The following is a 26,659-nucleotide window of genomic DNA, read 5'->3' on the forward strand; positions in this document are numbered from 1 at the left end:
CCCTTAGTGGCACCATCCACAAAATAGCTGTCTTGAGCTCCTACTATCATGGTGTTAATTTACAGCATGAAATACAGTTTTCTGATTTCCTCTCCCACAGCGTGACAAATACCCCATTGCAATATTATAAGGGGAGCAGAGGAGGTGGGGGAAATGATTCAAAACAGGCTGTTTCCAGTATCAAAAATCTAAGGATACTATTAGCAGATTACCTGAACAATATATTTTTGCTGAACCAAGATGTGCTAGAAAACACTGAGTCATGCCACTGAATTAATGAAATTAGTTTGAAATTATAAATTTTCCAACTAAACTCCAGCACAGTTTGGGTTCTTTGTCAGTTGCTGTAATCTTCCATACCCATAGCCCACGTTACTCACATTTTCACCTTGTTCCTTGCATGAACAAGGGGTAAAACCTGAAAATTGGGGGTCACAAGTTTTGTAAAAGTAAAAAACCAGCAAGTATCACAGTAACATTAAAAGCTACACTTCCCTTACCCTGGATGATTCCTGTTCAAAGATTGGCTTTTTGAGCTCTTAGTTCAAATTGTCACCAATGGCAGGGACTTAACCTGCAGAGGCTTTAGAAGGTTGCTTGCTAGGACGTGTAGTAAAATGGGCAAAATCAAACATCTCAAGGCAACAGCTACTTGTACTACTGAAACGAGCCGGTTTGGAGGCATCTTGAGGTTTACTGCAGGGATCTTAAATCTTGAGAGTTAACCTTACTTTTCAAAGTGTGTTTTTAAACCCAAGAGTGTTAGACAAAAGGGAAGAAAAAAAAAAAAGAGAGGCTATTTTGGTTCTGCTTTTATTTCTGTGGTTTGTTAGACATTGTGGGAGTGTAGAGAGATAAGATAAGCTAGTCTCAAAGCCTTCTCTTTCTTATGTTTATATCCAGCCAGACCTGCTGCTTATCACTCCGCCATTTAACTCCCTCTCTATTAAGTAAGAAGAAAAGATGAGGGAAGAATTAGTCTGGCTGACCCCCAAACTCCTTCTTGAGAGGGACGTGGTGCAAACAGCAAGAAGGGTTGTTTGAGGGAGCACGGTGAGCTGAGCTACTTATCTGAGGTAGCCAAACCTGTGGAGGCTGAGGAGCTGCCTGCCTTTGTCTCTCCTTAGTTTAGCTTGCATCTGAGATCTGTCAGAGCACTTGCCAATACTCAAAGGATGGTGCACATTTTTGTTTTGATGATTATGATGATGCTGTCTCAACACGAGGAAAAGGCATTTCCATCTCTGCATCTCTCTAGGTTGTCTGGTATTTTGGTCCAAGAGCGAGGTCTTGAACTCATGGGATGCCCGTGCCCAGAAGAAACCACTCCTCTGGGAATATTTCTCTGTATTTTGCTGTCCCAACAGCCTCTTGGCTACATCTCAGAAATTTCAGGAAAGATGGAAAAGCTTTTCTGCACAAAGGCAGAGGCTGTTCTAAGAACGGCTTTGTCCTGAAATGCATCAACAACTTGTAGCACAGCTCAGTCCTTGCATAGCGAATTAACGTCCATCTCCTCACCCCCTGTCCCTACTCAAACAGAAAGGGAGATGACCTTAGTAACACAGGAGCGCGGTCTCTGACCTGGAGCTATACACTGAAATTTCAGCCATGCTGTAAAACGGGTAGCAAGCAGCAGGGAGGATGGTGGGCTAGATACAGGACATGGGAAAGACTGACCAAATACTTTGGTGAGTCCCAGTCAGGAATTCTGTTTCCAAGAGATATATTTAAGATAAAAATCCTGCTCATTTGTCATGAGCACTGCACAAATAAACAAAAATAAAACTTAGTGAATGGAACATGAGTGCAGAGGAGTGGAAATTGGACAGATACAGTAATAACTATTAACCCCGGTGCAGCTATGATTATTGCCCCCCAGACCTGCAATGCACTCTGCTCCTCTCAGCATCTGTGGATGGGCACGGATAAGGAACATGAGATTAGGGCTACCCTTTGGCTCAGTGGCAAAGAATGGATTTTTTCCAACATGGATCATAGAATGGTTTGGGTCAGAAGCAATCTTAAAGATCATCTGTTTCCAACCCTCCTGCCATGGGCAGGGACACCCTCTGCTAGATCAGGTTGCCCAAAGCCTTATCACTGAGGCTTAAGAGCATCATTGCTCTGAAAGCATTCATGACAGCCACAGAAGCAGCAGCTTGCTGCAAATGTGCTCTAGAGCTTCAGGTCTGATCCAGAGCCACACTGGGGTGCAGAAGTTATGAGTGCAGACTTGATTCCCGTTTTCTCAAATGGGCAGAATAATGAAGCCATCCTTTTTAGGCACTAACACCAACTGTCTCTCTAGTAGGCCTGCTGGATTTTGCCAGCATTTCTTCTTTCCCTGCTTTAGATTTTATTCCACCCACAGTTCTTTGGCTTCTGCACGAACCAAATCCCTGCTGGCAATGCTGTGTTAGATTGGATCCCTTTCAGGAAGAGGCATGCTAGCATGGTAGACTGCATGTCTTGAAAAAGGGAGTTCTGGTAGTCTAGGGTCATTGCAACCAATTACACCATCCAATTCTTCACTGATCCTGCCCTTGACATTGAAACAGTGGCTGGTTTCACCCTCCTACACAGTCTGTCTATTCCACTTGTTTTTTCAGAGGCAAGAATGCATACAGCATCCCTGTATTATAAAAATCTTTTTCATGTTGTGCACACTGAGCTGCTCTAAGTTATTGTTGTGGGTTTCCACCTAATCCAAATCACTGAGGCACAGTCTGGGAAATGGTAAATGAGGCTGACAAAGAATTAAGAAAAATGCGGTTCAGGGGAAACATCGGCTCCAGCTTAACACTTCTAATTTCTCTTTTCATCTTCATGGAAGCAGTGGGCAAAAAGGAGGTTCTCATTTCCCACAACCTCTCCAATTATAATGATTTTCACATAGCACCCGAGAAAGTCTCAGGCTGTACTATTAGAAAGAAATCAAGCAAGGATGAGTACAACAGTTCCTAAAGTACTTATCTCAGGTGAAGGTTGGTATTGTAGCAGCAGACAATAAAGCAACAAAGGAGAAGACATTTTAACCACCATGTCCAACACATACTTTCTCATTAAATAACTGTCCAGAAATCACAAGTGCCAACTGAAAAAAAGCTCAGGACAACTGCCCACAGGCATGAAAACACATGGTAAACCCTGACTACATCACAGCAGAAGAAAGCATTAAGTCAACGGTGCCAGGACTCGCAGGCTGGGACCAGAGGCCGTGAGGATTTCAGGCTGAAGGCGTCAATCCCTACATCTGCTTCGGGAGCACACTCCCACCCCTCTCCTGCCCTCACGCTTCTCACAGTGGTGGAGAAGGTGGCCTGTGTCAACATGCCAGGCAACTCATAGCTCTTGCACACTGCAAACAACCTCCCGTGATCAGAGAGAAAAAATATTTAACTCTGGGGCACATTAAGGTGAAGAAACGAATCAGTAGCAGGCTACACTTTCAAGAATCTGACTGAGCTTTCTGCCCTTCTCAAGGAACCTCTTTAGATTTCTATTGACCAGCAGCCAGCCCATCTGCCTCACTTACTCTGGATCAAACAGCTTGCCACAGAGTTTTACTTAGAAGGCAGCTTGAGGTAGAAGCATTTAGCATCTACTACACCTGCTGAGTAAGGCTGGTTGCGGGCTATTTCTACTACACACTTCCAAGTGCAAGGCACCGCAGAGCCACATGCCCTACCCATCCTAGCATTAAAGATTGTTCATCACTCACACAGAAACCTCCCTGCAATTCCCAGGCTAAACATATTCACAGTTTTATACTAACACTGTCCCTCAGAGCAAAACACTTTTTTTTATTCTTCCTTCCTCAGTGTTTCCCCCACCAAATGCAATCACCATCTCTTTTACCCCTTTTTTTTTTGACAGTCTCTCTACCTCCCAGCCTCCTTCATCCTTCTCTGTCCCACTCCCTTTTGAACAACTGGCAGAAGATAAAGGAGGCTGTTGGGGTTTTGTTGGTTTTTGGTTTTGGTTTTTGGTTTGTTTTTTTTTTTTTTTTGCACACAACATCCTAGAGAGCACCTCTGAGGATTGCCTCTTACCTTCAGATGTCTCAGTTCAGCTACAGAGCTCCCAGTTGTGCGGGGACACGACCAGGCTGGATCACAGAGGACAAATCCTGCCAGCGGAGTCATAGCACGTTGCAAAGATCTCAGGAAAACATCCCCACCAACCAAGTTCAAAACATAGAGGAGAAGCAGAGCAGCACAACCACCTTTTGTGCAAGGAAAACAAGCTGCTTCCGAGGGCTTTAAGACTCCCAGCACTGCAAATGTGATTGCAAGCAGCTGAGGAGGCACAGCCAGGTGTGTTAACGAGGCACAGCCAGGTGTGTTAACGAGGCACAGCCAGGTGTGTTAACAAGCCCACACTCCACTCTAAAAGGGACGTGATTCTACTTTTCTCTTCTTACAAGGGCCCCCGGCCTTTCAGTGAATGTTTTTCAATGAAATGAAGCATTTGCATAAGTTGCAGTTTGCAGATCTGCTGGATTGTATTCGAAAGGTCTGAAAGCACGGCAAGGATGGTACAGGTTGCAGGCAGTTGTTGCGATTGCATCGTGCAGGGTTAACATAGGCAGAGGGAAGAGGTTAGCATGCAGGGATGTATAGAGAAGAAAGCATGCAAACTTGTTCAGCAGCTGCATTGACTCTTGACGCTAACTTGGCTATTTACCTTCAACTTAAGGAAGTCAGCAATCCGTGCTTGCTGCCACTGCAGACAGATGAGTGGGGGGGTTCCTAATTCTTTTAGGAACAACTTTAAGTCATTCTAAGCTTGTTTTAAAAGCGGTCTAGGAAAGTCAAAGGTGAGAAATAAAGAAAGTCTGCAAGAGCTTGAAATTCAACACCTTAACCTTGGTTATTTTCAAAAAGTTTTAACTACTACACTCATGGCACTCAACCAGCCCATGCACTCTTTGACCAGAAAAGCTACATTTTAGTCCCTCTTCTGATATTTTAAACATCAAGTCATATTTCAAGGGATCAGCCCCCAGCCTCAGCTGAAATAAAGCCCAGCGTGTTAGCATTAGTACAGTGCCCCAGGCGCCTGCTATTTAACCATGTGCACCTGGAATGCTCCATCCCCTGACCAGCAGAAATTCTTCATGCTACAATGAACATTAAAATCGACCTACTGATTTTATTTTATTTTCTAAACTGAATCATATGCCAGATTTTCTAAAGACATTTTGACATTTTTATTTTAAAAAGTATTTACAGAAAGGTAGTTCTTTTCCTCTCCCACTGTTTACCAGATCAGCTCCTAACATTTACTAGTTACAGATATCTCACATAACTGTTCCACTGTACCAGGATTTTTAATTCAGTTGTCCTTCTGCCTCTCTACCTTTTTGTGTAATACAAGAAATTTTGGCTGATTTTTCCTCCACAATACAGAGGTATTGTTGCGAAGGAACTCTGCAGTGGAATTGCTCTGGATTTACACCACTGTGAAGCAGGATTAATGTTGGGAAGCAAATACCACCCATTATCATTAAAATGGGGCAGAGTAGAGTGAACCAAGTCAGGTATACTATCAGTCGATAAAGCATTTTAACAAGATCTCCTTGTCTGTAAGGCCAGAAAAAAAGAAAAAACGTGCACGTAGGCTGAATTTGCAAATAATCCTTTCCCATTGATGTACAGTTACTGGAATTTGTTTGGTTAATTGATAAATTAGCTTCATATTGGAGTTTTGTGAGTGATTTAGGTGTATGATAAATGTCTGGCAATGACTTAAGATAATGTTTTGATGATGTTCTGCTGACATGAAGAAAAAAGTCCTACCTAAAAAAGAAAAAGTGACAGTCATCATCAGAGATTACATAAAGAAATTGGAGAATAGTCTACAAATCTGGTCCAAATTAGTATCCACACCGACACAGGGTGAGGTTGTATGTATTGCACAGGCCCTTTTGCTTGCCTCAGCTGGCTGGATACTCACTGTCGTACCATTTGCATTTTATGCTCCGCTTCTCAATACAAAAGGAGAGAAGTTTTCAATTCCTGCAATAATGCTCAGGCTTTTACTACATCAGGAAGGAAAGCAGTTTCAGATCTAGTAGGAGAGAAATGAACAATGTTCTTAAACAGAAAGCAGCTGTGCTCATGATGCCGTGGCCTCAGCATTGCCCCATGTAACGCAGCGCCCTGGGAGTGCTCTGCGGTCAGGACTTCACCTGCTCCCAAATATTGTGCTGCTGACATACCTACACTCGGGTGAGGATGGGAGTGCTTTTTCATTTGGACTCAGTAGTCCTAGATGCGATACGTAATCCTATTTTTCTACAATGTTGCCCCTGTTTGGCCAACATGAACAGTCCCACAGATAAGTTATGCTGCGGATACACCCACTGTGCCTGGTTCCCCACCTGCACTGCTCGGCGCTGTCGGCACTCCCATCAGCACGGGTTTGCACGGACCTGGGCCAAGCAGAAATCTCCCAGCCCTGGACCTACAAACTAGAGGGACGGTTTTGCCCCATCGTCACTAGTGGATGTCAGAGCATCCCTCTGAGCCCATCAGGAGGCATAACAGCCTGAGGGACGCTGGTTTCCAGACCTGCTCCGGAGGTTACTTTCCAAAATGCAGCTTCTGCTGATTCATCCCCTACCACCAGCGCTGGCTTCCTGTAAATGCCTAACCCAGGAACATAAATTACCATTAAGGCTGACAAGGATATACCCTCCACAACAATAACTCACACGGCTGCAGTTTCCTAGCACAAAAGAACATCCCTTTTGCCTTGGCACAGTGAGTACATCATTTGGGATTATTAATGCGAGCATCTCTCGCTGACATTAATGAGGCTGGTGCACTCTGGACATAGGAGGACAGCCATACTCACACCACGGGGCTCAGACAGCGCAGTCCCCACCATTCTCTGGGGGAAGAGTGATTTGTGGCAAAGGACTCATTTCTTAATGTCTTCATTCTCAGCACAAACCTCTAAACCGCATTACTCATCCCTCATGATACACGAGATATCCTAGAAAACGGCCACTCCTGCTGGGCAGGATGGAAATTTTAAGGGCTATCAAATCCCAAGGCTTCAGGGCTGGAGCTGATCACCAAGTGGAAGCGGGAAGGAATCTCTCCTCAGTGATAGCGTTACTGCAAAAGGGTATGGATTGAAGTGATCTTGGAGCTGGGAAGGCAAGGAGGGAAGTTGGTTTTCAAACGTGCAGTGGGGCCATGGCTAAAAAGGAGCGATTGCCCCGAACTGTTACAGGAGCCCCTGTGAAGACAAGCAAAGTGCGGTGTCTTCACCCTTCCTAGAGTAAATTTCCACAATGCTCCACCTATCATAAAGCAATCATATAATTCAAGGTTAATGCTTCAAGACTCTCTTAAAGGTACAAATTTGTTATAATGTGGACTATGTTAATTACAGCTAAAATTGTTCCCAGCATTTTTACTTTGGCACTGAAACATCTGTTTGCATCTGCAACGAGCCTCTCTTATCCCACAGCAAATTGCATAATGTTTTCATTAGCAGCATCTAGCAAATGACGAGACAATATTCCAGTAATGTTTCTCCCACTAACAGATGTGATCTTGTTGAAATCTCTCCCTTTGGCTCCCTTTACCTTCTTGCTCCCCTGGAATAAGAGGATATAGAAGAAGAGGAGAATAAAACATTACGATAAAGGGAAAGTTAAGCAACCTCATTAAAAACAACCTAGAACAACAAATCACTTGAGGCTTGAAGAAAGGGAGCTTGTATGTTATTTGCACTTGTTCTTGTAGATGTAATGACCAACAATATGCCTCAACCCAAAAACTTTATTTTAAATGAGGTAAATGTAGCTGTCACTTTTAAGTAAGATGACTGGCTGCTTCATGAAGCTGTTCGCTGTGTAGACTCAATCACATTGCTAAGTACATTTCTTCTTTCAGTATGATTTCTGGGTTGAGGATGGGATCTCACAATTTTCTGTCTCTGAACTGTTTAAGCCTTCGGTACCTCACCAGGAGCTGCATCCAGACATGTCACTCTGTTGTTTCTGGATGCGGTGAGAGTGCTGCTCAGTGACCAGAAAGCTCTTATAAATTCAAAGTATTTCAGGGCAAAAGAGATCCAACAACGAGCATACAGGATACTAACACGCTTTGTTCACTAGATATCAAACAATTTCTCAGTAGGAGTCCTGACGCAACTGAGCTCCTCATGGTCCCTCTGAAACTTTTAAGGTCCAGTACAGCCCACATTTCCCCACACAGATAATTTCTGAACCTTTCTTGTTTTGGGAGAGTCTCCTTAAAACCTTCTTAGTTTTTTTGATCATGCTGCCCCCAGGGAGTTTTCATGCTACCTTGTGACCCAACTGTCACTTGAGCCTGAACTCCAGCAACCTCCTCTGAAGTTTCTGTAATGGCCCAGCATCCTGACTCAGGTTTGGAGCCAGATAACTAGCTTGCAAGTAGGGAAATGTGAACATGGGTGGAAGACATTGGCTCAACCTACACCTTGTCCCTAAGGGCAGCATGACTGTCCTGATCACTGTCTTGCCTGAATATGCCTCACCTACAGTATTCCTCCTCCAGGAGTATCTCAGAGAGCCTGGGGAGCTCAGCCACGCTCCCATGTCCGCTTGTCCTGTTCCCATGCTGCCCACCCCCAATGGCTTTTCATAAAACTCCTGCGTGTAGCAAAGGCACTTCGGGGGAAATGCCAGAGTGGATGAAAGGTAGGGAATGAAGGCAAATTCAAGCTTGTCTCTACTCATGCATCATGGAGATGTAACTGGAGTAAGCCCCAGATGAACTGCGAGAGTACAGAGTACTGAGGGCTGGGGTAGGCAGTCTCAGTGTAAGTACGCAGAGGTGCTGCTGTCAAAAGCAGTAGGAAAATATTTCTTCAGACCAAGGCACTGTCTTACATTGTTTATAGCCTATTATCTGTCAGTACTCAGAGTTATTGGAATAAATCTTGCAACTTGTTTTCAACAAAATTATGTTTGGTGTCTGGATCCTTCCTGTTGCTTTCTTCCCCTCTCCCTTATTAAGCAAAGGCAATTAATCTGCACAAGAAACTCTGATGATGGATGCAGTAAAGAGTAATTTTATGCTGCCCATCAAACACTTACAGTATTCTTAAAATTACTGCGCAGCCGTTCCCTAGCTGTAAGAAATCCTTTTTTATTCTTCTCACTTAGTCTGGAGTATATCAGGACTTCATTTTCCAAAATCAATAAGTGAGAGGAAAGTCAGATTTAGCGCATGAAAGCAGCAATAAAGTGCAAGTGCCTCTTACTCTGCTCTTCCTGTGTCTCGGTATTGTCCTTTAGGGATCACTCCTAGAGGATTTACCATCCCATCCTCAGGTTCTGATCAGAGTCTGAACAAGGTCTCTTGGGTGAGTTGATGGTTCTAGTGAAGCCACTAGCGATTCACAGATCGCTGGACTGAAGCCGAAATGAACTTCTGTACTACAAAGATTTACTTCAGCTCTTGCAAAGGTTGCCTACCCCAAAATATCCCAAATGTATGCTTTAGTGTACATGAAGTTTGGTTGAAAAATTATGAAACTGCCACAACAGTGAACACTTAGTTCATTTTAATTTTTTCCTGGCTTTTTAGACTTTAGAACTCTCTTTTAAAAAATTCTCTCCCCAATCTTGAAGGCTACAAAATAAACAAAAGCCTAAATTCTCCCTTAGTCAAGTGGAAAATTAAAGAAAAAGTACTCTTGCAATGGGCGGCAATACTATATTCTCACACACCATCAATAGCCATCTAGTAAACAACTCAGATCTCCAGCCAAAATTATTCTTCCTGGCTTATGTTTATTTCTGGAAATTCCTTAAGCAAATAAAAATCAGCTTGGGTTACCCACCCTGCATGTGCTGATCTGCTCTTTGGATGTGTCCTTGCTGCAGTCCTCCTTTAGAAGGTGTTGCTATGACTCCTCACTCCCTGACTGCTTGATTTGAACCTACTCAGTGTCTTCCTTTGCAGTCCAGATCCTTCCAGACTCATGGCTCATGCAATGTATTATCACTGTGTTTCTACAGGACATGCTGCTAAACTTCTAAGTGCTTTGCATCACTGCAGAATTAGCCAGAAAACAACAGATTTGTGCCAGGATTTATATAAAGTTACGTGAACCATATTTGCATTATGGTTCAAAGACACCAGCCAAATTATAAAATTCTTGAAAGAAGACTTGAAACAGATACGATATAAACACAAATTATAATTATTTCAGTTTCAAATTGGGCAACTGAGGCACAGCAGCGTTGAGAGTCATTGTTATACTGAAAACCTGCAATAGATATAAGGTTTGAATCTGGCACGTTGCTTTTCAGACATTACTTGGACTCTCTCATCCTTTTGGCTGATTATTCACTCTCAGAGTGGTCTACACTCTGCTTCTGAATCGAGACTCACTGCCCATCTTTATTTTCTTTCCCTTTTCTTATAACCTAGGCATCTGATTGATTAACCATTCTTTATTTCATGAATGTTGCCAAACTTTCTATTCGCCTATAACTGTGTTCTTGTGTTTCTGGATCATTAAGCATGTAAATTAAATTCAATTGCAAATTGAATATATAATTGTGCATATGCAGGGTCTTGAAGAATAGGGAGGACTTTAATGAGAGAAGATATTCCCACATCTGTAATTCTGACCTACTCAGTCTTTCAGAAAGGAATTGCTCAACAGATTTGAAATTGCATCATTTCAAATCATTTTGGCAGCTTTTATAGTCAATTATTTTTCTCTCATTGAAGTTTTCCTGAAAAAGAAAGGCAACCCTTTCATCCCAAGTAGACTTGGGAACAAGTCTACTGCTAGATTGACTTAAATTTAGATATTTAAACTTAGGGATCTGTACTAAATAGATAATATACCTTGTTTTTCAGCGGAAAGAAAAGCAAGCATTTGGATCCCAGAATCCAGGCAAGGATTGGGCTTTGCCACTCCTGGTCCTGGATTGAGGGGGCCCTGCCACTGGGTTACCTCAGTGTAGTGGCTTCACAGATGCCAGTTTTCCCTGAGAATCACTAGAAAAACCAGGACAGGTCAGACAATCCAGTTAACCTTTTCCTCTCTGATGTAGGATATCCCTTCCGACAGAATTGAAACCTATGTCCGTTCATGGGGGGGTGGGAAAGTCACAAAAACTCAGCTGGTTGACTTTTGTATTTTCTTTTCCTCAAACACAAAGGAAAAAACCCCATCCAGTTATGAAGATTTTTCTCTCAGAATTAATTGTCTTTAATTTTGGATCATTTGTGAGGCAACAACATAGGGCTTTGCCAGGGATATTTCCTTGTCAGACCAGATTTGCATACATTGCTCATTTCTGACACCATACTTCACGTGTCCTTCCCTAAATATCAGCTGAACTCTGTGAGTATGGAAGGAAATGGGAAAAAGCGATCATAGTCAGCTGCTTTGGGATTAGTGGTCAATAAGGGCTTACGGGCACTTTTGCAAAGGAAAGAGGTTTTATCCTTCTAACCTCCTGGATGCAATGCATCGCTCGCTTTGTACATTTTTTGCATTATCGCTATGCCATTGTAAATACCGAAGATTAAGTTTGATAAAGCAGCAGTTAATTAAGAGGACCAAGTTACTCCAGTGTCAAAGCCATAATCATCATCGCAACTCTTCTGATAAACAAATAAATCTATCATGTCTTGGCCAAATTCCAGCCACATTAATCATTCATGAGCTGAATAAATAACTTGCAATAATGAGTTTATAGCATGACTTTTGCTACTTTTCTTTCTCAAGGGTTATTTGTGATCTGATATTGATTGTTTCATATATATTTACTATTCAATTCTATTCACTGAATCCTCTAAAATATTTTCTCGATGTGCGGTTTATGGTTGACTTGCAAGCAGGTAACCGTGAGGTTTAAAATCCATGAGACTCTGATATGCTGCTTTATAGCAACTAGACAGAACTGCCTACAATATGGTTTCTGTGTCTTAGGGAAAGAGAATGACAATTATCCTCATGGAAATTTTAATTTCAGTTTAGTAGTTTGTGTGACTCTAAAATTTACTTTACTCAGAATTTTATGTCAGTAAAACTTTATTGCCAGTAAAGCAGAATATGAGCATGAAAGGTTCATAAGAATTGCTACAGTAATTGCATTTTTAAATTAAAGAATGATAATAGACATTTTTCGTTTGCAACATTTGTCCAGTAATTATGCTGTGCTTGCCTAAAATTACAGTCTGCAAGGCAGTGAGTGAAGTTATTCTTGACACCTTATCTAAACTTCATGTAATTCCTCAGTACTACAGACATCTGCTTATTTCACTGCGGCATAGTGCTTCTTCATTATCTGCCAAAAGATTTGTGAGCATGTGGTCTGCAGAGTGCTCTGGGGGTACTGGTACTTGTGAAAGGCAGCAGCAGCAGCCACTTTCTGCTCCCTCCTTTTCCTCAGAAGATTTTGAAATAAGCATCATATTTGACTCTGTTCAGATTACTTTTCAAGAAAAAATATGCAAATAGCCTAGAATTAATCTGCACAGGGGATACGTATGTCTTGTCTTTTAAAGATATCGGTTAGCTCAGCTTGCAAACACTCCGTTTCCAGCTGTCAATTCTGAAGCATTAAAATCAACAGCCTTAATTATTTATTGTTCTCTATACCTACTAAGAGCCTCCTAATTGTTTTTTGGATAGGATATTTTTAGAGGGAACCATTAAGTTTTCCTACTCTGGCATTGTCCCAGCCTAGAGGATTAATGAGAGGCTTTTAATTTAGCCATAAACATCTGACTTTATTTAAAACATTCCAGTTTCTGATATTCATTTGAATACTCTAATCTTCACGTCCTGTCCTGACATACTGCTGCTGCTGGCTGTGAGGTGTTTGCTGTATCTCCCTAGGGATGGATATCCACGGTCCTGCTGCTCCCTGGATTTCCAGAGGAGCGGTGAGGTAGCCCAGGGTGCAGTGCTGAGGATGCCAACAGTGGGATTTGAGGAATGGTGCCGTACTATTGCTGTCTGTCCTCATTGCCTCACTCTGCTTTAGTCCTTTGCTTTCCCCACCAGCTACCGCTTTCAGCTAAGCCTTGACCTCCTCCCCTAAACCTTCCTGAGTTTCTCTGCCAGTTGTTTTTTTTGTTTTTTTTGACTCTTGTATCTTATTTTAAAATGGCCAGTATCACCGTCACTAAATGTAGCTTCTAATTTTCTTCTTCTAATCCCTCCTGGTATAGACTTTTCACCCCCAAAAGAAAAAAAAAAAAAAAAACAAACAAAAACCAAACCAAACAAAACCCCCCCAAAACCCCAGAAAAACAAGTGAAGTCGCATTCTGGGGGCTGCAGAATAGCTGCTTTCCAGTCCTATGCCTTTTCCCTGGGATTTTCTTTATTTAAAAATAAACAGGATGGGTTTGAAATCAGAAGGTGCCAAATGAAGGAAATAACACATCCTCAAGGGAATTGGTACCGGCATTTCCCTGCAGAGAGCCACTGCTCCAACAAGGCTTTAAGACATTTTTAAAGAACCAGCTCTTCATGGCTCTGCTGGTTCAAGCAGTACACCTTCTCTCATCAGGAAGGGAGAAGAGTTTGGGACCAGAGGCCACATCTTGCACTTCCCTACCTTTGTTGTATTCAGTGCCTATTCCCTTCCTTCAGACCACAAAAATCACTCAGCAGATGAGAACTGAACTGAACCACATTCAGTAGAAAAGAGAAGTGGTTGGTCAAGAGTAGAAGAGACAAGTAAGGACCTCTCCAGAGATCACTAACCTATTTTTCTGCAGTAAGGAGCAGCTAGAATGAAATTCCTTGCCTTTACACCATGCATTTCTAACAACAACAACAACAAAAAGGTATTAAATTATTAATTTAGTACTAGATGTAAGGACTGGATTGAGATCTCAGGAGAAAAAGGCATTGTCCTTACCCCAAACACCAATGTGATCCAGTAAAACACGGAGAAATCCCCATTTCACTGCTGCTACAGGGTGTATCAGCCCTGTCCTGGGCTGACCTCTGTTGGAGGTTAAAGCAGCCCTCATCTTCACAGTGCTATTGATCCTAAACCTGGGCAGGAATGCCTCACCACTGATTAATTAAACCAGTTCCCCACATGACAGCTGGTGGAATCTCCCTCCTGTCAGCATACCTATGTCCATTTGGCTGACATATTTTGATATCAGATAGAGCATGTGATTTTTTTTCATGCCCTTAATTGATAGTGCTAGACTGGCAAACATGGTCACCAGGTACTAGCTGCTACTTTTCATCTACTATGTCAGGTACCATCCGTTTATTCTGGGTGTTGCACGCTTGAGGTGCTGCGATGGACTCGTACAAAGCCACTTGCCTCTCAGCCACCCAGACTCCCACACAAACAAGGAGGAAGCTGAAATGTTGTATTTGCAAGCACATGGCAGAATCAGAGCAAGAAAGAGCTTTGAAAACCATTTGATAGTGGTGAAAGAATGCGTTCAAGACTGGTTATTTCCCTCACACACACTTTTATAACTCCCTTGGTGCTTTCTAAGAATAAAGTGGTTGTGAATAGGAAAATCCTTGCTAAGACTTTGACTCCTTGTTGGATTTTCAAGTTGCGCATGGGAACTAAGACTACAAACCCAATGTTCCCAAAGAGGGAGGTGTTCATCTCACCACGTAGGCACCAGAGAGGAAGGTGACACATTGTCTATATGGAAAATTTCCATGCTGGGAAAAATGGTGTATTTGCAAGTATAATTCAGATGTTGGGAGAGAGATACAGAAAACCAGTATGGCCCTGGCTCAAGGGTCAAAGCAAGATGGAGAGGGTCCAAAGCATACATTCGGGTATGTTTTTATAGAGGAGGTAGGTGCCATGACTGATGTGAAGTCCAAGAACAAAGTAAAATCCTAAGAAAGGATGGAAGTTTTTAATGATAAGAAGTTTTCTAATGGTTGCTGTGAAACAAGCATTTTAGAAAGCATAAACCTGCTTGCCTCAGGATTTAGATCATCATTGAGATGACACCTTCTGAGGAGCACATACTATCTCATATCAGAGGGTCTTGAACCCTTCTCAGTTGTGTAGGTCAGTGCCAAACTGTCAGTTTGTTGTGACTCCTTTGACAGCCTGGAGTCTTGCTGTCCTCACATGAGCCACACCGACCCCATCTGCTTCAATGTGATTCTCACAAGGTTATCCTCCCTTGCCCAAACGTGACACCACAACCCAATCCCCTTTTAATGATATTCCGAATCAGCTGACAGCTCCCCCCCGGTCTCCCTGGAAGTCACAAATCCAATAGCTTGTCTGGCTGATTTGTGGGGTAATGCAAAGCTTCCAGCTCAGAAGCACGAAATAAGGAAATCTGTATTCCATCCTCTGCCTTTCCCCCCACCATTTTCATCAAGCTGGTTTTCACCGAGTGAAGCAGGCATTTAAGCACCGCGTTACAGGCGCTCAGAAATAGAAGAGCAAAGGTCCCAGGTCCCCTCCTGGCGTGGCTGGCTCACAGGCTTTCCCCAAGGTGAGGAGAATAGGGCAATCTGATTAACTTCAGATAATGGTGTGACACATTTGTCCTCTCTCCATCTATTCTTGCAATCTTTAAGATGAATAACAAATAAAAACCAAAGGAAGACTTTGTAGGCTTTGTTGGCAAATGTTTCCCCTTCAGCTAATGGCAATATATCTTTACATCTACTCAGTCAATTTTTAATCAAAAGTAAAAATACCCTCTTTAACTTTTTGTTCGGAATATCAAAGGCAATTTTCAAAGATCTTAATATCAGTTAAGCACCCAGACTCTGCTGAAAATTCATGTACATTACCTCTTGAATTGCTTCTATGTATGTCTTCAAAAATCTCATCGTACACCCAGATATATTGTATGATGCAGTGAATTAGCTGGATATAAGCAGGAATGTAATGTTAGTTCAGTGCTTCACCAGGGCTCATTTATCCTGTTTAGAAATATGCTTGTCTGCTTCTGGTGTTCCACCTAGTTTGAATATGATATTACTCACTGAAAATATGCCCTGCAGATAACAGGAAACACACACAAAGCAATTTCACTATAATTGATTCTTCTGTCAAAATGATATAAAAACAAAGTAACTTCATAACCATCTGTAGAGTAAATCCATACTTAGTCACTAAGATCAGAATTAGATCTCTTGAATGTGTTACTGAAGATTTATGCTAATATATATGAAAAATCAGAATCCAAAGATCAGAATATGAGTGTCTATTCACGAATGCAGGTTGATTATGCGCATACACACATTACGTCTTACATGTTAATCACTGAAGGTATCACTGTGTGCAATGTACTGTTCCACAGGACAGCAAATGTCCAAATTCCATCACAAAGATGCTCCAGATGAAAACACAGTAATTATGTTTCAGGTTTTCTGAGTTCACCCCACATCATAGATAAGCATGACAGCATACCTAGATATACTTTCTCCATCGTGCATGGACACTGGTGACATGGCCTGCCTCAGGAGCTGCTGTTCTGGGAAGTGAAAGACTCTGCAAGACTCTTTCAGCTCTGCTTTTTTTTATTATTATTTTTATTTTATTTTATTTTTAAGATCCATTCCCTTAAATATGGATCAGGAATCTCCCATCTCACTGGACTTACAGTAGCATCTTCACTATAACCAGTAGCCCAACTGAGTAAATGATTCCCAGCAACAACAAAGTGAACAAAGTGTTGCCAATTTTCTTTCTTTGAGGCCAATTGTTTGGTTCTTTAATGGAAGGTATTTAGAATTGACCACAAATTCTGGGCAATCAGGCCTTACTCTCAGAAGCTCTTTCATCCACCATTCATGTTCATCAAGAATTATTTAATTTCTTGAAAAGACTTCAGGGGAGCTTTTTTAGGAGAAAAATGTAACTGCTTCTACACTTACTTTTATTCGTTAAGCCACCAGTACACAAGAGGCATCCTGGCTCTACCAAACATGTAAACCAGAACTTTTCAGAGCTTGGGGTTTACAGGTTTTCTAGCAAGTCTCCTGCAATTCTAAACCAGCTTTTCTAAACTTCCATTTTGATCACTCTGCATGAGAAGTTTCCAAATTCTTTACATCTGTGAACTCCTAAAAATGTTCAGATGGAAATGTGGCCCCCTGGGGTCACAAATTTCAGTCTACAGATGGGATGCCTTTGTTTTTCCAAGTTATTTTCCATGGGCTTGTAAAACCTAATCCTTAGATCGACAGGGTTCCATGGACCACAGCTTGAAAACCTCCAAAGCAATTCACATAAAGATTACTCTCTCCTGGCATGCAGGAACAGGTGGTGCTCTGCAGAAGAAGTAGGCTCAGTAAATTACATTCTCACTGTAAAACTGTATAAATGATACACAGGGTCATAAAAAATTTCAGGACCACAAATCCATGGAAAAGGCAACAGAGATCAAACTTGTGCCAGTTAACAGACTTTAATGTCTCAGCCTTGCAGTTATTCCTACAGGAAACTGAAGGGTTAGGATTTCCTTGGCACCTGCGTACATCATTGTATGGAGTCCTCAGAGAGGAAAAGGTTATTTCCATGAAAGAATATCACATAGGAATATTTTTACAAATGTGACATCCATGCAGTGGAAATTTAGGAATGCCTAGAACTGGCTCAAAAGGGAACAAAATGGGAAATTCCAGAAGAAAAATGTCCCTTCTCTACTGAAAATTTCAAATTTCAACTATTTAAAAGGTGCTGATCTTGACCATCTCTACGGTTGCTTGAAAACAGAGATTTCCTTAGAGATCTAAAATTTCAGAGGCCATGACATATGGGAAAGAAAGAGAGAGAGAAAGAGAGAAAGGAAGAGAGAGAGAGAGAGAGAAAGAAAGAAAGAAAGAAAGAAAGAAAGAAAGAAAGAAAGAAAGCAAACAAGCCTGTTATCCTACCCTGCTTGTCAGTGATGAGCCATATGATCCCGACAGAAGAAAAGTAATAAACTAGTGATGCCCAAAAGGTCCAAAAAGCACACCTGAAACTAGCAGAAATTCCCATTTCTCAAAACTCAATAGTATCACCTGGTTGGATTACCTAGGTTCTAACTCGCAGCTCAGAAAACCATCAGCTGGATGACATGGAGCAAGCCACTTATCCTACCTGTGCCACAGCACCCCACCCAAGTCCCCAAGATGACACCAGCCTCTCCAGGAAGGTGCGGGAAGGATAAACACAGGATGACTTTTGAGGTCCTCAGAGCCTACAGCTAATGGGGTCATGAAAGTTAGATTCATATACTGGCCCAGTTTCTTCAAAATATCGTCGTATATATTCTGCATCCCCACATTTTCCTCTCTCCTGCGTTCCCTCACAGCCTAACCCCACACTTAACCACATCTTGCTTCCCAAGAACAGGTCCTCCCGCAAGCACTCAAGCCTGTCTTGGGGTGGTTCTCATGGCTCCTTCTCAAAGAACCCTCACAACTCTGGATTCATCGCTCAAGGTTGTCACATGTCTGAAGGAAAAGCCCAACATGTCTGGGCTACAAATGACATCTAACAGCTCTGAAAGCTTTTTCTGATTTCCTCCATCCCTGTTCATTATTTGGAACACATTGTTTGTTCCCTTTCAGAATTAACCTATGTTAATCTGTCGGTCATCTCCCATCCTGTCCTGTGTTGTATCTCCGTTCCAACATTTCCTTTAATCAATATTCCCTCCAGACACACTAAGTGCAGTTCTTATTTATAAATAAATTGGCTGCTTTCACCAGGAGATCTGACATTCAGACAAAATAAACGTCCCTTTTCATCTAAATAATTTAAGGGATCTGCATCCCTTATCAAAGACTAATACATCAGGCACTGCCAACAAGACACCTTCATTGTTCTTCAGCGCATATTTAAAGTACATTCTCTGCTTGGCAGAAGTACTCTGCCGAGAGCCATGGAGACTCAAAGATCTCTCCACAGAGCTGTTGCGCTATGAACAATACCAGCACAAGACTCCCAGGACAGAAGTAGCTGTTGTGATCATCTGCCCCAACCTGCAGCCCAACAAAAAGGCAAAATCACCCAGAATACTCATGAACAGCCAGTGTCTCATAACTGAGCTCATGTAAAACTTCCGAGAAAAACTTAAGACTCCACTCATCTTCAGAGAAATTTTGAATTATCCTCCCTGATAAGCTTACTTTTTTCATTTAACCAGGAATTTATGCCTTCAGCTTCCAAATATTACATCTTCTCAGTGAGACATGCCTTTTTTCTCAAAAATCTCTTTACCATTTCAATTCTAAGCAAGTCACCTCTGACCTCTTTTTGGGAAAAAAAAAAAAAATTAAGCTTGAGGCAGGTTTTTCTCACTTGTATTTCTGTACAAGCTGTCTTTGGAATAGTGTTTCTAAATGCTGGATATCAGAGTGAGAACAAACTCCACCTACACAGACACTCCCAACAGAGCTTTTCTGATGTCTTTGCCCCTTTCCTGCAAATGTCACCTCCAGGGCACAGCCCTTTGATCCTCCGTCCCTTTCTCCAGTTGTGGATGGACACCAGCTGTGCACGACTGCTGCGTCAGGGGAAGCTGAGATCTGCAGCAGCGTCTGAAGCCAAACTTTGAGGCTGGTGCACTGAGGATAAGAAACAAAGCCAGAACTTATGACCCAGACAGCAGACTTTAGATCCAAACTTTGCAGGCTGGATTGATGTCCATGGCCTCATCTTTAGAGTGAGGTTTCCAGGAAGGAGAACCCATTAGTGCTGATCAGAGCTGTTTTCTGTACACAGTGCTACTAGGGAAGAAAAATGAAACCATTTCTCCTTTTAGATGCTGGTATCCAGGGTAATACCTCTTACTTACACAAACAACTTACGAAGTGCTGGGAAAATCTTCCTGTCTCCTCATCGCTCCCCCTGCCTGGGTGCACCACACCTGCCATAACAGTATTGAAAAAGATAACCACAAAACAGTATCCGGTCTTCAACAACAACCAATGTAAGTGTTGAGGAAGGTAGTACCAATAAGTTCAGAAGAAACTTCAGGAGACATTAATGTAATGAGCTGCACAGAAAGAAAGCTTTTTCTTCATACCTACTACATGATTTGCTGAAGCCCTGGAGCGACAGGGTTTACTTTCTTACAGAACTACAGGACTCAAGCGAAGTACCTTCCAGAGATAGAACAGCTGAACTAGACAAGTGAGAAAATTTTGCTGCATCTTCAGTTCCCTAGTCATCCTGTCCCACTCGAGGCCTTTTACTTCGTATTTCTTTCACCAAAACTGAAGCTCTCCCAAGCAATGTCTTGGAAGCAGAGACAGGAGAACAAATCACCCCACTAGATGCAACTTGCATCCTTCTCTCTGCTAGGAACTGGGGCCAGGGAGTGGCTGATGATCCTGACATGTGGAAATGTGGCTTTTTATGAAATTGCCAGCTCTTAATTAAGACGGAGACCTTCCTTCATGACCAGGCAGTGCAAGGACTGTACAACTAATTTCAATCCATTACCGTTAGTGAAAGAGAACTGTTGCCATCTAAACTAATAAGGGAATTTTTCACTGTGTCATCTATATAGTAGAAGGAATTGTAAAATAGCTCGATGACAGATAGCTGTACTACTGGAGTTTCCTTAGTTTGTCATTGCACACAGAAGGATCTCAGCCACCATAAAATTAAATTTCTCCACATTGCAGTTGTTCAGCAATGAGACAAACCAAATTTTCTGCTAATTGAATGCGCTGAGCTACTTATATATTCAAAGCGAGCTGGTGCTTTCAGCATCATCGTGCTCTGGCTCTGTGGGAGATTTCCAAACAGCAGCATCAAAGGAGCAGAGCCGGTGTGGGGCTGGCACAGCCACCGAATCATCCACAGAGCCTTTGGCACGGGCTGGGAGCCCAAGGTGCAACCTTGGTGGTGGTAGGGGCATGGATCTCCTTCCCCTCCTTGGCAAGCACAGATGTGCTCTCCAGCCCCAGCCTGTTCTCTGGGGCATGTTTTCTGGAGACTGCTCTTACTGCTTTGCAGAAATAGGACTAGATGGCTGAAGACAACCCCTGATTCCTCCAGTTCACCAGTGGCTTAAGCTTACTTTTTCCTATGCCATTACCCTCCTGCACTTCAGAGTGTAACTCTTCAGAAACCAGTAACAGACTTGGAGGTTTCTAAATGCAATTCCCTATCACCTAGCACCAAAAAATGTCCTGTTTCAAGGTAAGACACATTTCATGAATCCCTGTGCTCTGGTTTCCTTGCTGCAGTGGGGACACTCTCTGGGTTGTTGTGAGCATCCTGCAGAGCACCGGGGTCCTCTCCCACCAGTCAGAGTCATGAGGCAAATGCCCCCTAAATGCCAAATCTGAGTCTCTCTCTGCATGCTTGATTAGCTTTTCCAATGTTTGTTAGCCTCTGATATTAATCCCAGACATCCTCGCTTTGTAATCCTATCCCTCTCCCTGAGTCCTGTGACCTACATTTGTCCAGGTTTCCTAGATCTGCATTCTCCTAAAGGGCTGCTATAACACTTGCTCTCTTCAGCCAGACCCCAGTGAGATATCAGTGCTCTGGTCCTGTTTCATTCCAGGCTATCCTGGTTTGTTTATCAGTGAATTACCCTTGCAGACGTGTCTCTCAAAAGCAGAAAACGTGACACCTTTCATCTCTTCCATTACACAAGAACTAGGAGATAATAAACAGAGTAAGACAGAGACATAAGAAATACAGCCAGCTTGTAGCTGTACAGGAATTTGTATACTGCCAGCCGACAGGTGACCAGGATCACACAACTGCATTCTGCAAATCTATTTCATATTCACCCTTGTCAGATTTGCCACGTCAGTATAAGTTCCAAAACTTCTTAATATGCCACTTACAGCCCCAGCTACTAGAATTATCCTGTTTAAAAATTTCTGAATTTCGTTTTCTTAAAGTACTTTTCTCATCTCCATGGTTGCATAGAGCAGCTTGAAGCAAACATACATTCAACTCAAAATAACATATGTTTAAAATACCCTTCTAATTTCAATCCTCTTATGATCTTTGAGTAATAGATTTGATATTTTTTAAAACTTACATTTGACCAGATTGGATTTTATATGTGCATCTGTGAATTTGATATACGTGTGTGTACATACGTGTGCACATGCCCATCTTTTAGACATAATTTATCCAAAAGGACATAGAAGAAAATGAAGAAAAAAGCTAGCAGTGATTTCAAGGATTAATTTGGGAAGACAGCCATCCCACTTCTATGTATTGCATTGTTAAGAATAGAAGCATTTTACAAATGCCTGAAAGGCCCATAAAAACAGGCTGCTAAGAAAGTATGTGCTGTCAGAAACAAGCAGAGCAATCTCCAGTCGATTTACTGTGTGAGGAATGAAAAAGCCAGGGTTAAAGGCTGTTAGAGGCCAAAGCATGAGGTTTCTATCCTCTAACTATTTTGGACAGAATGTTTGAGCTAGGTATCTACAGGTACTAAGGTATCTAAACTTGTCCTGATGTCAAATTCCCCAGAAAGATTAATATTGCTGTGGATCTACCTCTACCCTATGCATATCGAGAGAACAAGTACCGATACAATGCAGTTCCAGTTTCCCTCTTCTGTTTCTTTCTGGAAGCTACACTTAGTCAATGGGTCCCCTGTAGATGAGTTGAGTTCATCAGAATGGAAAATGTGGGTCATTTATTAATGATGGAATTGATTGTATGCACAATATTTCAGGGAAGTGCATTTGGACATTTTGCAGCCCTCCATATCAAGGTCAGTTTTATTCTTAATGTACAACGGTGAGCTCTGCTGGGATTTGCGTGGGCTGCCACAACAGCTCTGTTCACCCTGGTCATGCATTAATCCACTGATTAGTCACAACATTTTCTTTCCCCTGCATACCTTTGCTATTATCTTTTATACTTCCTGTATTTCAGGAGTATTATGGGAATCTTTTATTAACACATATACACAGGGATGAGATTTAATCATCTCTTTAATTTATTATCTATTGTATTTCTAGTAAACCTTTCTTTGTAATATCCAGGCAGCACCCTGATGGTAAATCTCCTCTGCCTAAAGACATTACAGAACTGCAAATTATTCTTTGTTAAATGTTTTATTTTAGTACCAAAACTCTTCAAATGTCCTTAATATATTTTTCAAGCAGTTTTCATTTGGCAGTGAAATGACTGATCCCTGCAAAGCTTTTGTCTTAGTGCTTAACCAAGTGAAATCTGTATTCACTCCCACGTACAGAATGTCCAATGGTTTCCAATAACAGAGATTATCCACATTTTCACTGGTTGCTGTGGAGAGGGCCACTGAAACCCATTTGATTGTCTAGGATTTGAACATGCCCAAAGGACCTCATGAAGAATGGCTGGGTCTTGCAAAAAGGGTTCAAGCTTTGGCCAAGATCTCACCTAGCACAGCTTTCCATGGAGGAAGCTGCATCTTCCAAAGGTAAGCAGCAAATGAAGCAAGGAGTTTTGCAGAAAGTCGCACATTACTTGAGCAGTGAAAGGTGAGCCACCAAAGCCAGTGGGGTCTTTTGGCTCCAAGACACCAGAGGCAGCTTTACTCACTGCAAGCCTGGCTCAGCATGAAGCTTTTCTCCAGGGCGTAAAGCAATGCACAGGAGGGCCTCCAGCTGCAGAAGTACAACTTCACTATGGCCTGACCTACCATGAGGTGTTATACTGTGCAATCCCACAGCTGTTTGTGGTGTGCAACTCCTCAAGCCCAGTTTTTACAGACCCACCTCAGAAGCCCTTTGAAAACTGGAGCCAGAGCCAAGCTGCAAGCCTGCTAATTGATGAGTTGTTCCCCAGAGAAACTGCTAAGAGAAATTATCTGTGGGGAAAGACCACACCAGATGTAAGAGTATCAGCTAGGCTCAGCATATTTCTTATCCCATCTGATGATTCCGACTGTCACTTTGCCACAGTGCAGTATATTACTGATGTGTTTCTGTAAAGGAAGCTGAAAAATACTGGCATTATTCTATGCTGTTCTTGGATAGCGGAGTGCAATTGTCTACCAAACTGCCCAGATCTTTTAGTTGTATATAGCACCATTTAGCAAACCTAAGGATTAACCACCTCACAAAGCCTCCTGTATCAATGTCTCTAGTTTTAATAAGCTTTTTGGGCCAGGATTTTTTTTTTATATTTGGCCAGTATTTATCACATGATACCTGCACTGCCAGATCAAGTCTCTCTAGCCTCTTCGACCTTCAGTTTTCTAGATGAACTGTTTATTTATTAGCCAACATCATCATTTCTCCTAGATCTTCTACCACTTTCATAAGTTACATATTTTATTTTTAAGTAGTAAAAATATATTAAATTACTCTTATGAGGCCTACATGGAGCCAGGCATTTACAGGATGTAAACCCAGGAGTTCTAGGTCTCATTCTGTGGCTTAAGCTCTGAGACCACAGCAGACAAACCCAAAGGACTCCTTGGCTGTCAGCCTCCTCATGAAGCTGGCAGCTGTTCTATGATGCCACATTTTTAGCAAGTTTTCTTGCTGGTGTGCTGTCCTTGAGGTTTCAGAAAGAGAGCTTAGGCAACACACTGAGTGAAGGGCTCATCTGCCGCCTCCCAGGGGGATCCGTACGGTCCCTGCTTCTCTGCATGTCCCTGCAAGCAGTGAGCGAGAGCAAGCTGCCAACACTGCGCCTATGAAATTCAGCAACAAGCCTCACTTCCAAGTGATGCAACCACTTCTAAAATGTCAGAACAACCCAGGAAATTAGCTTTTGGATGAAGAATAGCTGCTGAGGTTGAACCCCTGCGAGGCTGAAGTGATGGTGCTCAGGAGTAGGTCATACTCTAGAGACGTGGCTCAGAGAGTTTCTCCTTTTTTCCCTACGAAGCTCATAGCCCACACAGGTCATAGCACCAAGAAGCACTGGGGTCCAGCAGGACTCCCTGCTGAGGACAATGAGCAGAAAGCCTTGATTCCTCACTTGTGCTTTTTCACCCCCATCGTCCTCTCCTCTTAGACGAGGATCTAAGAAAACATTCATTCCCGGGAGAGGATTCACCAAGGAGCCTGGGGCATACTAAGGAGACCTTTGCTTTCCCCCATTTTTAAGCTCTGGTCTCCCATTTCTTTTCTATGCCCTGGCACCCCTGGTACTCCCCACTGCAGCACCACGGCTTCGGTCCAGCCATACCCCACCAGCAAGCAGGGAAGTGGGAGACCGGTACCCGTCATGGGAAGCATAAGGTCAAATCGCAGGTCCAGCCCTGCCATGTGTCCTGGCATAAGGAGATGCAGGCACGAATGAGTGATGGCAATTGAACACCCCTTTTCCCATCAGGGCTCTGTCTGCTGGTTGTCCCTTGCAAGCCAGGCTACTGCAGCAATCTCTTACAGGCTGTAGCTGCAGCCCAAAGCGACTGTGACACACAGGCACCAGCTGGTGAGAAGCATAGCTGTCTGCCCACCCATGAACTGGGCAGCCCGGAGCACACCAGAGCTGGGAAGAGGGCCCCTCCCCTGCCACCACTCTGAAATGGAGGTCCTTGCTTTCCAAAAAATCCATAGATCAAGCCCTGGCTATATCAGTGCCTGCTCTTCCCCCTGTGAAACACACTGTGCACTCACCAGGGCTCTGCTGCCCTAGGACGGTGCAGACCCCAAGGCCCCCAACAACCCGTGGGAGCTGGGGAGAGGGGCTTATCCAGCCACAGGGCCAGGTGGGGATTGAACCCCGAGAGAAGACCAGCTCCCCTGGATGGCTTTCCCCTGTGTGAAAAACCTCTTCCCTGAAAAGTGTCACTTACTTACAATCCAAACACGGTCTCTGTCTTTTCTCCTTTCTCCTCACCAGAAAAGCCCTGCTTTTAACAAAGCTTTGAAAAGAGAGAGGGAAAAGGGCTGGACATGTCAAAGGCTACTATTATTACCGCCTTTATGTGAGAGGCACAGGGAAAGGTGGCTGTTTAAATTTCTAAGACAGACAGACAATGATAGGTAGCAGATGGATGGACAGGCTCCCGCTGGGAACAGACAATGAATTTCATTTTCTTACAGCACTGTCTACTGCAGCACAGGGATGATACTGCAGTACGTGTGCCAAGTTCCCTTCACTGGAATGGATCCTGCACAAACCGGACTCTCGCACAAAGCATAGATCTTTATATACTAAACAGGAGAGAAAAAGGGCTGACTTACAGCTTTTGTCTTCAAAATCCATTCACAGTAAAAATCTAACAGGAAAAGGAAGACTGTCCCACTTTTTGCAGCGCCAGGAGATGCTTCGAAATAACCAGTCCCTCAAGACACTTCATGGGTTTGTACAGAAATTGCTTTTCTCATCACTGAAGCACAAGCTCTCATTGAGAGAAAGTTAGCGAGCACCGAGCAGTGCACGCAGCCGCAGCTTACGGCTGACAGTGCAGGAGGCATCACCCGAAAGGGGACACCCCCGCAGCTCCCTTCCCCAACCTCCCCTCCCAGTGCAGGGGCTGGGGTTCCCACAGCCGATCCCAGTCCTCTTAGCTGGGGAGAGCTGACGAGAAGCACCGGGGCTGCAGCTCTGCCGTTTGCCAGCGATCCCCTTGCTGTCACAGCAGCCATCCCCCGCTGTCCCCTTCCTCCCTGCGCAGCCACATCCACCCACCTGCGGTCAAGGTGAGATGTGAGAGACACAGGGAAAGGGGGGAGGGAGGAGGTTTGCTTGAGTCATCCCAGGGACTGCGAGGCCTTTTAAATGA

The 26,659-nt window shown here is 43.1% G+C and overlaps 1 long non-coding RNA gene across 1 annotated transcript in view; it reads right to left on the bottom strand.

Moving 5' to 3' along the window:
* Window positions 1–26,311, bottom strand: part of LOC129210147 (uncharacterized) — a 116,885-nt gene extending 90,574 nt beyond the window's left edge. Inside the window, exon 1 of the long non-coding RNA XR_008578330.1 lies at window positions 26,118–26,311. This is a non-coding gene — a long non-coding RNA (uncharacterized LOC129210147). The remainder of the gene's footprint in view (window positions 1–26,117) is intronic.
* Window positions 26,312–26,659: the final 348 nt, after the last annotated feature.

This window comes from Grus americana, chromosome 9 (genome assembly GCF_028858705.1).
Source record: "Grus americana isolate bGruAme1 chromosome 9, bGruAme1.mat, whole genome shotgun sequence".
Classification (NCBI taxonomy): domain Eukaryota; kingdom Metazoa; phylum Chordata; class Aves; order Gruiformes; family Gruidae; genus Grus; species Grus americana.